Source organism: Lissotriton vulgaris, chromosome 5 (assembly GCF_964263255.1).
Source record: "Lissotriton vulgaris chromosome 5, aLisVul1.2, whole genome shotgun sequence".
Classification (NCBI taxonomy): Eukaryota; Metazoa; Chordata; class Amphibia; order Caudata; family Salamandridae; genus Lissotriton; species Lissotriton vulgaris.
In genome coordinates this window covers 536,629,384-536,646,278 of record NC_141693.1, presented here as the reverse complement: position 1 = coordinate 536,646,278, position 16,895 = coordinate 536,629,384, and the positions used below count along the sequence as shown (strand labels likewise).

The 16,895-nt window shown below is 54.1% G+C and overlaps 1 protein-coding gene across 1 annotated transcript in view; it reads left to right on the top strand.

Moving 5' to 3' along the window:
• The window catches only part of KIF20B (kinesin family member 20B), an 870,233-nt gene that overhangs the window by 337,208 nt on the left and 516,130 nt on the right, over positions 1-16,895 (top strand). The gene's annotated exons all lie outside the window — the stretch shown is intronic.

The following is a 16,895-nucleotide window of genomic DNA, read 5'->3' as shown; positions in this document are numbered from 1 at the left end:
AATGCATCCTTCGCTTCCACAAATGGATCTGGTCTCCAACTGAAAAAGCGAGGTAGTTGATTTGTGGCGCGAGGTGAAGAAATCCACTTGTCATGGGCCCCAATGTCCCATGAGTTCCCCAAATATTGAGTGATCTAACTTCTAGGCAGGTAATCCTGCAGGTGTCTGGAGTGCCAATCTGCCGTTTGTCTCCCTGGAAGATATTATGCTGTGAAGGACCGATTGTGACTGAGGCAATTAATCAAAAATTCCTTGGCCAGATCTGCCAGAACCTTGGATCTTGTGTCCACTTCAAACCCTAAAAAGGTCAAGCATTGCATCAGGATGAACACAGACTAAAGATCGTTCAAGATAAACCCCAGGTCCTGTAGGAGGGATTGAGTCATCTGGAACTGGGAGAGCAACATTGCCTCCTGGTGCATCAGAAGGATGTTGTCAAGATATACTATGATGCTTACATCGTTCACAGAGCCATTCCATAACTGGTCTCCGCAGCTTTATAGAACACCAAGGTGTGGAAGACAGACCGAACGGAAGACAAGAGAACTCATAAAACCGGTTTATTTTTTAAATTGGGGGAAGCATTTGTGGGGGCAAAGATAGTCACTGTCAGGTAGGCATCTTTCAGGTTGAGCCGTACCATCCAGTCGCCTGGTAAGAGAACATCCCTGAGAAGGTGAAATGTCGATAAACCACCCACCGATTGAAATCTTGTAGATTGATCACTTGCCTAGAACCCTTGTCTTCTTTTTTTTACTGACCAGGAAAAGGTTACTGATGAAACCTCTGGGATGAGGGGAGACCAGAACAATGGCTCCTTTTTGGAGGAGTTCTGCCACTTCCTTTTCGACTACCTGTGATTCTTCTCACGAGAAGACCAGAGGACGAGACCGTTGGCGTGTGTGCTGTGAAATTGTATGTGAAACCCGATGACCATCTGTAGCACCCAAGCATCTTGTGTAATCTGCCCACTTGTACAGTGTAACCTCCTTGTAAATTATTTACATGAGAAAATCTTGAATATTTATTCAGATTTTAGGGGATCTGATGACTTAAACCCAACCATTACTATGGCCCCAACTCCGAGCGATTCCAAAGAACTGGGTGATCCACCTAGAAATCTGGTTACTGATTGGAACCCACTAGATCTAGACTCTTTTGCGGAGATCCTAAACAGCATTAAATCCGGATCACCGAATGACCCCATGCCAGCTACATATTAAAACAACTTGACCCAAGGATCCTAGATGAAATCAGAACGCTTCTAAATGCGTCACTATCTGAAAGAGACACGTTAGTGATAGATTCCTTACCTTAGAATATCCCCAGGCGTCAGACTGGATCCGGAAAGTTTTGCGTAGCAGTACCCTTGCGCGTCGGTAGGCGTCGTCTGCGGCTCCGCGTCCGTCGTCGGCGTCGTGGGCGCCGTGATGACGTCGTCGGAGTACTTAGACGCCGCCTCCGCGTGCTGACGTCAGTTCTTCTTTTTTCCGCGCCAGCCAGCGCAGATCTGGAAAAAGCAGTTCCCTAGTCATTTTTTGACTAACTTTTTGGATCTTTTGATCTCTTTCGAAGTCTTCACGACTCCGACGGTGCCGTTAGGGATGCCCGGCATCAAGCACTGCGGCGGTTGCGAGCGACTCATGTCGGTTACGGATCCGCACCGACTGTGTCTGACGTGTTTGGGAGTCGACCATGACGACGAGGCCTGCTCCGACTGTCGGGCCCTCTCGAGGAAGGCCAGGCGGGAGCGGTCCCGCAGGCGACTCGAGATCCGCCAGTCGGCCCCGCGCCGTGTGAGGTCCCGGTCCCACGGGAGGTCGAGGGACAGGTCGCGGGGGCGGAGCCGTCACAGCTCCGGGAGTCGGCGCCACTCCTCCGGGTCCAAGTCGTCAGGTAAGAAGCATAAGAAGTCGAAGAGACATCATCACTCTTCCGACTCCCCCCGACGCTCCCGCGATGCGGCCGGGGGTTCGGGTGACACCGCCCACGCGGCTCCTCAGGAGTCGCGGGCGCCGCGTTCGGCTCCATACCCCCCGGTCCCTGGGCTGAACGCGACGCCGGAGGAGATAGAGCGCTTCCTCATGGCCATGAGGTCCCTTTCTTCTCCGGGTTCCGCGGCGCCTTCGGGCCCAGCTAACCCGTCTGGGGGCCCTAGTGGGTCGGGTTCAACCCCGACGCCGTCGGGTGCTTCGGCCTCGACGCCGCCGGCGTCTTCGACGCCGCAGGGCTCCGCGATCCCGACGCCGCCGCTGCCCTCGGGCTCGGCGCCGCAGGGTTCGGCGGTCCCGGCGTCGTCGGTGCCTTCGGGTCCGACGCCGCAGGGTGCCGTTCGACCCTCGTCGGGCGATGGAACGTCCCCGGTGGACCTTACGACCCCCCCGGGGTCGGTCCGTGTGGTGTCCCCTCCGGCGTCGGTCCCGGCCGACGCCGTCCCCAATACCTCCTCTCTATGAGTCCCGACGTCGGGACGGCGCCCGTCGGCGCCGATCCCGACGCCGTTCGGGGATTTCTATCCCTATGAACCATCCTCATTCACTAACGTCCCTGCGTCTCAGGAGATGGGGGACGAGGAGGATTGGGAGGGGTCTGAGGACCCTCTGACAAGGGAATGTCAGTCCAGCATGGACTGGACAGGAGACCTTGGGGAGGCCAGTGGCCTGGACACCTCTCCAGACACTGGATTCGTCTCTCCTCCTTCCGTGGCTTCGGAGGAGGGCGCGACATATAGTGTGGTGTTGATGAGGGCTGCTAAGGCATTGGGCCTTGAGCTCCCCGTCGCGGCCGTGAGGACTAACCTCCTCACTGAGGTCCTTAAGCCGCAGTCAAGCTCCTTGGAGCCTATGCTGCCGTTTAATGAGGCCTTGTCGGACGTTCTTTTGGGCACTTGGTCCAGGCCCGCTACAGGTTCGCCTGTAGATAGGAACGTGGCCAGACGCCACCGCCCGGCTCCGGGCGACCCATGTTTCCTGTCCACCCACCCCACCCCCGAGAGTCTGGTTATCCAGGCCTCTAACTCCCAGACCGCCTTCCCGTCGGCTCCCCCTGATCGGGAATCCAAGAGGTACGAGGCCTTTGGCAAGAAGGTCTTCTCGTCCCTTAGCTGTGGACTGCGGTCTTCCAACACCGCATGCCTCTTGGGCCGTTACACCTATTCTATATGGGAAACGGTGGCGGAATTGCTGCCAGAGTGTCCGTTGGAGGTACGGGCCAAACTCTGCCAAGCCCTGGTGGAGGGCCGGGACGCAGCGAAATATTCGATCAGGTGTGGACTGGACACAACTGATTCGCTGGGCAGAGCGATGGCTACGACGGTGGCGATTCGACGCCACGCCTTGCTCAGATCCGCCAACTTTTCGGCTGATGTCCAGAATACCCTCATGGACATGCCGTTCGATGGCCGTCGCCTCTTTGGCGACAAGGCAGACCACGCGCTTGAGCGCTTTAAGGACTCCAGGGCTACGGCCAAGTCCTTGGGCCTCTCGGCCCGCGCCAGCAAGTGGCTGCTTTTCGCTCCTTTTTTGGCCAAGGAAGGGGCGTCCCCACACGTGCCGCCAGCCACTCGCCGCAAACAGTCGTCCAGCGCGGCGGCGGCCGTGGAAACCGCCGTGGAGGCGGTCGCGGAGGCAAGCGGAGCCAGTCCACACCTGCCCCCGCAGCATCCGCCTCTAAACCCTCCTAGTCCGTGCTTTTCGGCCCATGTGACGCCAGTGGGGGGCAGGGTTCGCCATCACCACTCTCACTGGCGCACAGTCACTTCGGACAGGTGGGTGCTGCAGATCGTCCGAAGGGGCTACTCCCTCCCCTTCGAGACGACCCCTCAAGCCATGCCACCGCAACACCACCGCGTATCGGGGGATCATTTGCGTCTCCTGCAGGAGGAAGTTTCGGCCCTCTTGGCCAAGGGGGCCATCGAGCGCGTTCCTGGGCCAGAAGTAGGTCGTGGTTGCTACTCCCACTACTTCCTGGTACCCAAGAAGGGCAAAGGGGGCCTACGCCCTATCTTGGATCTGAGGAACGTCAACGGCTTCCTCCGGAAGGAGAAGTTCAAAATGCTGACACTGGCTCAGGTCTTAGCTGCCCTAGACCCAGGAGACTGGATGGTAGCGTTGGACTTGCAGGATGCGTATTTCCACATCCCCGTCCTGCCGGCCCACCGGCGCTACCTGCGGTTCACGGTAGGCCTCGAGCACTTTCAGTTTACCGTGCTCCCCTTCGGCCTTACCAGCGCCCCACGGGTGTTCACGAAGGTGATGGCGGTGGTCGCAGCTTACCTGCGCAGGTTAGGGGTTTCAGTCTTCCCCTACCTAGACGACTGGTTGTTGAAGGCGGGCTCGCCCCAGGCAGTCGTCAACCACCTCCAGACTACGGCGGATCTCCTGCACAGGCTGGGATTTTCCGTCAATGTGCCGAAGTCACACCTGTGCCCCTCTCAGAAGCTCCTTTTCATCGGAGCGGTTCTCGACTCGGCGCAGTTTCGGGTTTACCCGCCCGAACAGCGAGTCCGGGATATTCAGGCCCTGATTCCGATCTTCAGGCCGTTATCCCGGATTTCGGTCAGGCTGACGCTGCGGCTTCTGGGGCTGATGGCCTCCTGCATCCTTTTGGTGCATCACCCACGGTGGCGGATGCGGGCTCTGCAGTGGGACCTGAAGTTTCAGTGGGCCCAGCACCGGGGCAACCTTTCCGACCATGTCCTGATCTCGGAGGGCACTGCGAGACAGCTGCAGTGGTGGCTCACGGACCGCGATTGGGTCAACGGCAGATCCCTCTCCCTTCCCCAACCGGAGCACGTAGTTGTGACGGACGCGTCCCTCCAGGGCTGGGGTGGCCACTTGGGAGAGGCGGAGATCAGAGGACTCTGGTCTCCGGCGGAGTCCCGGCTCCATATCAATCTGTTGGAGCTGCGGGCGATTCGTCTGGCACTGAAAGCATTCCTCCCGTCTGTCCGAGGGAGTGCAGTGCAGGTGTTCACGGACAACACCACCGCCATGTGGTACTGCAACAAACAAGGCGGGGTGGGGTCGTGGACCCTATGCCAGGAGGCTCTGCGCCTCTGGCAATGGCTGGAACATCAGGGCGTGACTCTGGTGGTTCAACACCTGGCAGGTTCTCTTGAACGCCAGGGCGGACGAACTCAGCCGTCGGTGCTCGATGGATCACGAATGGCGTCTGAACTCGGACGTGGCGCAAGGCCTCTTTCTGCGTTGGGGAGAGCCTTGGTTAGATCTATTCGCCACCGAAGGGAACGCGCAATGTCATCAGTTCTGCGCGTTGGAATTTCCAAGGCGGCACTCGCTCTGCGACGCTTTTCGTCGCGAGTGGAGCTGCGGTCTGTTGTACGCCTTTCCGCCTATACCTCTTCTGCCCAGAGTGCTGAAGAAGATCAAGCGCGACCGAGCACAAGTCATCCTTGTGGCTCCGGACTGGGCACGAAGGTACTGGTATCCCGAGCTACTCAGTATGTCAGTCGATCCCCCGGTTCGTCTGCCTCTTCGGGAGGACCTTCTGTCGCAGCAGCAGGGGACGGTCCTCCACCCGAACCTGTCCAGTCTCCACCTCCATGCATGGAGATTGAGCGGCGACAGTTGAGGCCATTTGACTTGCCTCCTGAAGTTTCCAACATCATTCTTGCAGCCAGGCGTCCCTCCACAAAAACGGTATACGCCTGCAGGTGGAACAAATTTGTGGCATGGTGCACAGCAAAGGCTGTGGATCCTCTCAATGCCCCTCTCTCTGAGATTCTTCTCTTCCTTCTTTCTCTTGCCCAGCAGGGCTCTGCTCTGGGCACTATCAAGGGCTGTCTTTCGGCTCTTTCAACCTTTCTGAGGCTGCCTGACCAACCTTCTTTGTTCAAGTCCCCCATAGTTAACAGATTTCTGAAGGGCATCACTCATACCTTTCCTCCTGTTCCTTTCGTGATGCCTCAGTGGGACTTGAACCTGGTTCTGACCTTTCTGATGTGCGCTCCCTTTGAGCCACTTCATAACTGTCCGCTTCGCCTTCTTTCTTTGAAGACTGCCTTCCTGGTAGCCATCACCTCTGCCAGGAGAGTGAGTGAGCTCCAGGCCCTCTCTTGTAAGCCTCCTTTCCTTTCAGTCCATCCGGACAAGGTTGTTTTGAGGACTAGGCCCTCCTTCTTGCCAAAGGTGGTCACGGCCTTCCACATTGGGCAGTCCATCACATTGCCCACCTTCTTTCCGCCTCTGCACCCCTCGAGAGAGGAGGAGAGGCTCCACCGTCTGGACCCAAAACGTGCGCTCTCGTTCTATCTGGATCGCACACGCCAGTTCCGGGTGGATGATCAGCTCTTTGTTGGGTACGCGGGCGCTAAGAAAGGGAAAGCGGTGCACAAGAGGACCATTTCTCGATGGATTATCATGTGCATCCAGGCGTGTTACTCCTTGGCTAAGAAGGAACCACCTGTTGGGCTGCGGGCTCATTCCACTCGAGCCACGGCCACTACAACTGCCTTGGGCCGAGGTGTGCCCTTGCAGGACATTTGCCAGGCAGCTACGTGGGCTTCGTTGCACACGTTTGCTAGGCACTACTGCCTGGATAGTCAAGTCCGGAGAGACGGCTACTTTGGCCGCTCCGTTCTCCAGGACTTTCTGGTGTAAATATTGGTTCGCAGACCCACCACCACGGGGATGGTATTGCTGGGGTATCTATTCTAAGGTAAGGAATCTATCACTAACGTGTCTCTTTCAGATGCACAAGTTACTACTTGTGTAACGATATATCTGTAAGAAACATTAGTTAGTGATAGATTCCTTACCGCCCACCCATCCTCCCCGTTCTGCGAACCGATGTCTAGGGTTAAGGTCATCCCCTTTCAGGGCCCTAGTTTCTTGGCACCAGTGTCGGTTTTTGTCATGGCTCTGCGCTTCTGGCGCGGAAAAGCTGTGGCTAAGAACTGACGTCAGCACGCGGAGGCGGCGTCTAAGTACTCCGACGACGTCATCACGGCGCCCACGACGCCGACGACGGACGCGGAGCCGCAGACGACGCCTACCGACGCGCAAGGGTACTGCTACGCAAAACTTTCCGGATCCAGTCTGACGCCTGGGGATATTCTAAGGTAAGGAATCTATCACTAACTAATGTCTCTTACAGATATATCGTTACACAAGTAGTAACTTGTGCCGCTGAAGCAGTGGTTCCAGAGTCATGGAAACATGCCATGGTGGTTCCACTGCTCAAAAAGGCCAGTGGAGATCCAGAGATCTTTTCAAATTTCCGCCCTGTTTCACTCCTTCAAATCTTCTCTAAAATCATGGAAAAACATGTGAACAGACAATTAGCAGGTTTTGTTGATCCCAACAGGCTATTACATCCATCTCAGTCAGGTTTTAGAACTGGGTACTCCACCGAATCCACTTTATTAGGTGTGACGGAAACCATCCGCCAATCAATGGATAGGGGTGGCACTCATCCTATTGGATCTGAGTGCCGCCTTCGACACCATATCCCACAAAACATTAATTCAGACCCTTGAAGGGATAGGAGTGAGGAGTGCAGCTCTGAAGTGGTTAAAACATTTTCTATCCAGCAGATCATTCCAGGTCTTTTCCAAAAACAACACCTCCAATATTATGACTTCCCCTTATGGAGTGCCTCAGGGCTCAATATTGAGCCTGTTGCTTTTTAATATTTACATAAGCCCACTAGCTAAAAGAGCAGAGGAAGCTGGTCTTACAATATTTTCTTATGCGGATGATACGCAGCTGATTTTCTCCATATCGGCAGCAGACAAATCTTAAACATCTCCCCTACTTAGTGGGTTGCAAAGAATGGCGGAATAGATGCTCGCCAAGAAATTGAAATTGAATGAGGAGAAAACTGAGTTGCTTATCTTTGGAGAACGTAAGGAGCTTTAGGGACTGGCTCATTGGCATATGGAAATGGGTCCTATCCCGTCACCAGTCCAATCGGCTTGAAATTTGGGTGTTGTAATTGACGAAAAACTGTTGATGCGACCACATGCAGTCAAAACTGCATCAAATTGCTTTGCCATTCTAAAATGGCTGAGGAAAACTATTTGGCAGCTCCCTGAGGGAGCCCATAAAACAGTGATCCAGGCCCTCACTGGTTTTAGATTAGACTACGGAAATATTCTTTATCTAGGGACTAACAAAGAGATAATATGGCTGTTACAGGTCGTCCAAAATGCGGCAGCCAGAGTTCTTTTACGCCTCCCTAAGCGAGCACATATCTCTGATCAGCTAAACAATCTACACTGGCTTAGGATAGGAAGTCGATGTAAATTTAAAGCACCGTGTTTTATGTTCAGGATAAAAACGGGGGAAGCCCCAGACTACCTATGTAAGCTGGTGCGGAAATATACCCCATCCTGCGCTCTCTAAATCAGGCGAGATTCATTATCCCTAGATTCAAACACGCGCGAATGGGCGGCCGCTCATTCGCCTACATAGCACCTACGCTATGGAACTCACTCCCGCTACATTTACGTCTAGAACCAAGCTACAGAAAATTTCGGAAAGGCATCAAGGCCTGGCTTTTTACCAATAATGTTGCATAGGTTTATTCACCTCATGATGGCATACGATTCCAAGGCCCCGGGAAACCGTAAATTGTACAGGAACTCTTACAACCTCCCCCCACTACCACCACCTCTGGTAGGAAAGAAGGAGTATGCCTTACCTGTGACACCTCCTGGTGCTGTGTTGGCCCCACGGATGCCGCCTTTCCCGCCAAGGCCCGTGCTGCAGCCTCTCGAGGGGTAGAAGCCCCTGAACCGTTTCTGGTCTTGCCACTGCAATGAGTGTTTCGTCTGGAGCCTGTGGGGGTTGGGATTGGTCGCTCGGCCGGAGGAGCGCCTCCTACCTCTTCAGGCCCCTCAAGAATTTTGCTGGCTGAACACTTTCTTGATGGATTGTTGAGCCTTATCGAGAGAGGAGAAGGTGTTCACGAACAAGGAAAGTTCTTATATGAACGGCTCTCCGAAGAGACCTCCGTTCACCACCGGGTCAGCCTCCGTGGTAGCTAGTTCAAAGTCTGGGCTTGATTTTAACGAGCCGAGAACATCTGCAGTCTGTTAAAAGCACACAATTCGCATTCAGAGGAAACAAAGAGCCCTTTGGGCCCAACCCGAGAGTATTGCAGGGCCTACCAAGTGGCCAGTCTCCTTGGCGTCTTCCGCCTTGTCTAGAAATTTAGTGAGCTGCCCTAGGACATCTAGTACCTTATCCTGGCAAGACCCCCAAGAGCAGTCCAGACCCTTTTTTTGGTCTTATCAATTTTGTAATGAGGGCCGCCATTCTAGAATCCATTTCAGGGGTGTGAGCCACCTTATATGCCAGTGCAGGCCATGGACATTCTGCCTGGACTCATTGGCTTGAAGTTCCTCCAGCCGGGGTTTCTTGGCACCCCACTTCGGGACGCCAGGGTCTACTCTGTCCTGACTCATTGTCAAAGTCACCATCTATATCGGTATCCTCCCCTGTATTGTCTTCTGCCTCATCTTGAGGGCAGGAATCTTTCTCTGGGTCTCTCCTGGTTGGGAATCTTCTTGGGCGTCGCTGTCAAGGCGCCTCTTTAAGAAGGCCTGGAATAGTCTTTTGAAGGCATCCATAGAGGTGGTCTTAGGGTGTCCCGCACATGCTTTGCCCTTGATCCTGGAGGGGCCTCTTGCGCCACAACAGGTACCAGTCCCCCCCTCCCCCCAATCTCCTTCTGACAAGAGCACAACAGTCCTCAAGCGTCAGTTTTTTTTTTTTTGGAAAACCTTTATTGTACCTTCTTACAATTACACAGCAAGTCGCCTACAACCCCGAGGGGCCGGCCGCTAACATAGCAGAAATAGCAGTGACAGCCATGTGGAAATGAAGTCCATACTGTAAAGAAACTACTGTAGTGAAAAGGCTCATCACAAAATCAATTGAAGGTCATTAGTCAAGATCACATTTCAAAATAAATGAGGTTTTCATTTTTTGTTTTTTGAAAAGAACCAAAAGAACAAACAGGAAATCACATTGCGATCATTGATAAATAACATTGCAGGTTAGTTGTATGAAAGATCCTTAGGACAGTATAAGTTGCCATGTGTTATCTAGGGATCTCATGCGGAACGGGGAATGGCTTTTCACCCCCCCACACCTCTATCCAAATGGCGTCCCTATCTCGTCTACCCCCTTCACTCCATCCCTCCCTCATCATCCGATTCCAACGGGTCATCTTCAGGCAGCGGATCGCAGATGTCGCCACGGTACACATTCCATGGGGACCACACCTTATTCCACTTGCCTGGACATGCACGGCTCAGGTACACCGCCCTTTCAGTTATCATTGTTCTGTCCATATTCATGCACCACTGTGACTTCGTTGGAAGTTCTGCCGCCCCCCAACGCTGTGCAATATCCCGCTTCGCCACAATCATTCCTAAGGTTACCCAAAGTCGACCATGTCTGGGAAAATCTGTTGGTTCCCACACGTTTAGGAGACACCGCCTTGGCTCCGGGAGGATCGAGATCTCTAGTGCCTGGGATACAGTACGCAGAACCTGTCGCCAGTAATTTTGTATGCGTGGACAGTCCCAAAACGTATGGAAAAAGGTGCCCTCTTCCCCACATCCACGCAGACAAAAAGGGTGTGGTGTTCTGTGGATGCGGTGTAGCAGTGTTCTTGTGTAGTATACCCTATGAAGAACCTTGAGCTGGACAAGTCTCATCCTAGCCGAGATGCCCACCTCTTTCGGTGACGCCAGAGCCTCATTCCACTCGTGTTCATCTAGGGCGCCCACCTCCTGTTCCCACCTTTCCTTCAGGGGAGCCAGAGGATCTGCGAGTTGTTCAGGAGCTTACGATACGTCAGTGAAGTTGCTCTCTCCACCATGAAGTCAGTCAGGAGGCGATCCTCCAGCGGGGAGGACTCAGGAAGAGTCGACCCAGAGGGGATGGCCGAGAGCAGGGCATGACGAATCTGCACGTATCGGTATGATTCGTGTGGCCCCAGGTCATATATTTCCCTCAGGCGGATGAATGAAATAACGTCACCCCGTTCCCACATGTCACCCACCGTGGATATGCCGATGGAATCCCAGAGGGAGAAGCCCTTGCTATTTCTCAAGTTGCCCAAGGCGCGTGTATCCCAGAGCGGGGTGAGTTTGGTGATTTTCCCCTTCCAGCCTAACGCAGCTGTCGCCGCGTGCCAGGTTTCCACAGTGAGTTTAGTGGGCCCTGAGAGGAGTCTCAGCTTTCTCCGGTCATAGAGTGGGGCAAGTATGTTGTTAATGCCCAGCTGCGCCCTGTCTGCTTGAAATGCCGGATCAGACTGCGGGGCGTGCAGCCATTGGTTAATGGGCCTAAGTTGTGCTGCCCAGTAGTACAAGTGCAGATTCGGCAGTGCAATGCCCCCATCATACCAGCCTCTACAGAGTTTAGCTTGAGCTATGCGTGCCGGCCGATTGCCCCACAATAGCCCCGAAACCACCGCAGCTACCTTCTTGAAGTATCCCGCTGCCACCGAAAAGGGCGTATTATCTAGGATATACAGGAAACGGGGCAGCGATTTCATTTTGTACAATGCTGCTTTCCCCAGCATAGTCCGTGGCAGCCCCGCCCAGAAGTTGGCGTCTTGCTTGAGACGCTCCAGCGGTGGCACTAAATTCAGTCTCTTATATTCAAGTGGGTCCCTCGTAACATAGATCCCTAAATATTTAAAGGTGGAACCAGCCAGTTTCAAAGGGCAGTCTGGTCCGAGCGTCGGAATCTGACCTGTCAGTACGTACATCTCCGATTTGCTCCAATTTATGGTGTAACCAGAAACCTTGCCATGCTCGTCGCACAAATTCAAAAGAGCTGGTACTCCATGCTCGGGATCCGTTAAATACACCAGCATGTCGTCCGCATAGAGGGACAGGCGGTCTTTTCCCATCCCTCCTTCCACTGTATCCCCTTGAGCAAGGAAGTTTGTCTTATGCGATTAGCCAGCGGTTCCAGGGTTAGCGCAAAGAGCAAGGGAGACAGAGGGCATCCCTGCCGGGTGCCCCTCCCAAGCGGAAACGTCCGCGAAATGTGGCCATTTGCTACTACGTGTGCCACAGGTGCCGCGTAGAGTAGCTTAATCCATGATATGAAGTTCGGGCCAAAGCCCATTGTGGGACAACACCTCGAAAAGGTAGACCCACTCCACCAGGTCGAAAGCCATCTTCGCGTCCAGGGCCAATATAACTGCACTGTCACTAATCTGGTCTGCTCTCGCCAACACCCCATGAACCCTACGAAGATTTAGCGCAGTGTTTCTATGAGGCATAAACCCCGATTGATCTGGGTGGATAAGATCAGGCAGGTGAGCCAGCAGCCGGTTGGCCAGGAGTTTGGCCAAGATTTTGCTTTCTGCATTCAGTAGGGAGATGGGGCTGTATGAGGAGCAGTCCTCCTGAGGCTTACCGGGCTTTGGTATGGCCACGATCGTGGCCGTTCGCTGGTCCAGTGGGAGCAGCCCCTTCTCACGGCATTCCTCATACATGTTGAGTAAGTAAGGACAAAGGTCCTCAGATCGTGCTTGATACCATTCCACCGGAATGCCGTTCGGACCGAGGGCCTTTCCAGGCTTGAGCGCCCCTATGGCAATCCGTATTTCGTCGGCGGTTAATGCCGCATCCAGGTCGGCCATTGCCTCCGGTTGCAGTATCGGGATATCTATTCCGCTCAGTACACACTGGGCCATGATCGCGGTCACCTCCCTCTCTGGAGTATACACCCTTTCGAAGTGGGCCGCCAGCGCCTCCACTACCTGTTCGGGGTTAGTCAGCGTCGCACCATTCCCATCCTTCACCTGTTGAATCCCTCTGGAGCTACCCCCTCTCTTGTCAAGCCAGGCCAACATCTTTCCCGCCTTGTCGCCTACATCGTACACCCGATGTTGTGTATCAATAATATGTCCCTGTACTGTGAGGCGTGCATGGTCTGTGTACAGTCGCTGCTGGAGTGCAAGGTTATGCGCCGTGTCCTCTGTAGGGTCAGCCTCGTGTATAGTTGTGGCTGTGCGCAGTTGGAGCTCAAGTGTAGACTGCTCAGCTGCCTGTTCCTTCTTATGAGCCGCGATGGAGCTTATAGCCTGCCCCCTTAGCACTGTTTTGTAGGCCTCCCAGAGAACCTCGGCGGACACCACAGTTGACACATTCTCAACAAAGTACTGCTCCGTGGCCCTTTAAAGATCCCTCCTGATTTTCGGGACTTTAAGGTAAGATGCCTGAATAGGGTATATGCGGTGACGCGACTTTGTCTGGGTGGAAATGGTGAGAGTTACCGGAGAGTGATCTGAAATGCCTCGGGGTGTATGTCAACAGTGTCTACTCGCTGTATCCCCTCCCCCCAACGCCAAAAAATAATCAATGCGGGAAAGACTGTTATGGACTGTGGAATGGAACGTGTACGGTCTGACCTGAGGGTGAACATGATGCCATATATCTACCAATCCCAGTGCTTCTAGGAACCGCTGAAACCGGGAGGGTCCCCCCGGCGGAGCAGTCACCGGAAACCTATCGAGCTGTGGATCCGCCGCTGCGTTAAAATCCCCTCCCAAAATTACATCACTGTCGGGGAGAGATAACAAGAAATCACCCAGGGCTGGAAGCATTACTGAATGGAGGGACGGCGGAACATATACAGAAACCACTGTCAAGGGACGACCGTCCCACTGCCCCACCACCGCCGCAAAGCATCCCTGATTATCGGTTTTCGTACTCAATGGAATAAAGTGTGAGGATTTTTTAATCAGGACACCCGTGCCCCGCGAACCCGATGAAAATTCAGAGTGTACAATCATCCTATACCCCCTCCTATCTAAGGCCTTAGTAGCCCCTCCCACCAAGTGAGTTTCTTGCAAGAGTGCTAGTTGGGGTTTATGTCGCTTCAACTCGGTTAGTACTAGGCCACGTTTCACCTTGTCCCCTAGGCCCCTTACGTTCCAGGAAAGTATTCGAAGGGCGGAGCCACCAGACCGCGCCCCATCCAGCCCCGCGGCATTGAGTTGTTCATCCGCCATTTTCAATCACACTACCACACAAGAATCGTCTAGAAAGAATACATCGTACCTGCAATAACACCATTCTAGTAGCAACACACAGTTCAGTTCTTGACCGACTTAGTGAATTTCCAATGAAAAAGAACCAAACCCCCCCCATCCCTTCCCACCCTGCCTCCCTGCTTAACGGACCTACAACTGCCCGCCACCCCAACTTAGCAGAGCGCTTAACCCATCCCACAAACAGAGTACTTGCACGTCGGGGGAGAGTGTCCCCCAGAGCAGGCGGCTCACTTGCTGCCCTCGGGATGCCCAGGCAGGTGTCCACTAACGACGTAGTTGAGTAACCAAAGTGGGAAGAAGTCAAAGTCCAAACATTTCACGGCCTGCTGACCTTATTTGCCCCCGGCAGCCCCCGACAGGTCTTGTGTCGACGATGCACTCGCACTCCTTCCAGCCGAAGTCTGTGAGCCGGGCCGGCTGTCGTTTTGGTGCCTGTTGCGCTGTCTGCCAGACGTGCGATCCACTGTGCGCCATCCCTCCAGCCAGTCTCTTGCTGCCTCGGGGGAGTCAAAAAACCAAACCTTGTCGGCCACCACCCGTTGCCGAGCCGGGTAAAGCATAGAGTACGGCAATTCCTGTTCGCGTAGTGTCTTCTTCACCTCCAGAAAAGTTCTCCTCCGTCTCGTAACCTCCAATGTATAGTCCGGAAAAAAGGATATCCGTGAGTTTTGGATCTGAATGGGTGGTGCCACTCTGGCCGCCTGTAGGATCATATCACGATCCCTGAAGTTAAAAAGTCTCGCCAGGATCGGACGCGGGAGGGCCCCTGGCTTAGGTGTTCCTCCGGGTACCCTATGGACTCGTTCAACCGTAAAGAAGTTGGAGAGCCCCTTGGGGGCCAGCTGATTTTTTTTTATCAAATCCTCCACATACAAGTCCATGGCCCCTTTGGTTTCAGATTCCGGGACCCCCAAAATGCGGACGTTGTTCCGCCGGGAGCGTCCTTCATGATCGTCCAGTTTGTCTTTGAGCAGTTTATTATCCGCCTGCAGCTTCTCCATTGCGACCTGTAGATCTGAGACATCCTCCACCAGCGATTTAGCTACCACCTCCACTTGCTTCACTCTTTCACTCATCTTCTGGAGGTCCGCTCGTATCGGGGTCACCTCGGTAGCAGTCGCGCCCACCGTTGCTTGAACCTGCGCCAGGGCGTGTAAGACATCTTCCAGGGTCGCCTTCTTAGCCCCTTCACCTTCCGTGCCTTTGCCCACAGATTTGCGCTGCTCCGATTGGGAGAGTCTGTTTATCGTAGGCAAATTTATCGAGCTTAGCCTGAGTGGTGGTTTGTCGGAGTCCCTTCCCCGCCATTGTGGCTCGCCGTCGGTGCACTCCCGAAGGATAGGTAGTCAGGCCTTCCTTGTACTGCGGCGTCTAGTCTACTTGGCAGGCAGACACGCCAGTTGTAGTTTGCGAGTCACTAACGGCGTCTAGACCCGTCGGCAGTGAGTCCGTACCAGCACTGGCAGACGAGATGCAAGATGGCGGCGACTACGCAGTAACTTTCGAACTTCAGTTACAATTATCGCCGCTGTTATTCACTGTACTGCCTTGACGTCGGAGAGATAAAGCCAGCATTTGAGTGACCGAGAGGGATCCACCAGTTTGAAGCTCCTCTGGCGTCGGTCTATGGCCGCTGCGGGCACTTCCGCTTGGCCGCGCCGGCAATGGTCCACTTCCGCCCGGATAGAACTCAACTCAGCCACCGCGGCTGCACTCGTGCCACCAGGCCGCACTCTGAGGCCAGTTGAAGTAGTTCCTTCCTCCCGTTCCCGGGGCGAAAACGCACCCAAATTTCTCCTGCAGCCGTCGTTCGGTCACCGGACCCGGGACACCCCTTCTGGGTTCGTTGTTGAGCGGATAGGCATGCGGATTGATGCGGGAAGCAGCCATGCTACGGGAGCCTCTCTAGTTTGCTGCCGCCATCATCGGCTGCTAGCCACGCCCCCCTCAAGCGTCAGTTTAATGATTCTATGGCTTAAGGGCTCCAGCGCCAAGGATACCGCCCTCTCCAAAGGCTCGTCAATCGCATCCACTAATTCTACATGTATGGGGAACAAGGACTCCTCCTCAATAGGCTCCCAGTTTTAGTGTTCCCCGGCCATGATCAGCAGTAGTTTAGGTAAGGAAACGAGCCTCAGCCTAACAGAGAAAGGTAAACTACTATTTCCCTTAGCCAAGGCTTGTTGGGTCAGGATACGCTCATGGGCGTGAGACTGGGGTAAAGAATGCTCTGCTGAGAAATAGCACACTGGAACCAATGGAAGCTGCGAAGGTTAGCCTATAAAGGCAAAGAGGAAAAACACAGGCTACAGTAATCTATCCGAAGCAGTCTCTGGCGTGCGCAACCTTTTTTGAGTAACTGCCGGATGTCAGCACAGTGTGATGAGCCAAAAATGCAGGGAATTCAAGAAGAAATTCCTGCTACTCAGAAATGCTTAAGCGTGTGTGCCCCGCCCTCAGTGCATCAAAGCCAAAAGTTTGAGAAATTCCCTCACTGCCCGGAAGCAAACGCAAGCACCCTGCCCTCTATGTGGCGTGGAGTGCGTCGCACCATAGTCCCCTGCGGTGTCTGCTACTGCAAAGAAAAAGCAGCATAGTCCACCAGGCGAGCACTAGCAAGCACCCATAGGCTCTTCTCGGTCGACTGACTTGGCAAGGGGAATAACAAGCAGGACTCCCTACTGGGAACCAAAACAGTGACGGCTGCCCAAGACAGGGAGCCAGCGCGCGCGCCAGAAAAAACAAACACCACACTACCACCCTAACTAGGTAGGCAATAGGGTACAACACACAAGAATAAACAATAGTAAGGAAAAAACATTTAACTGGCTGCTGAGCAGTGA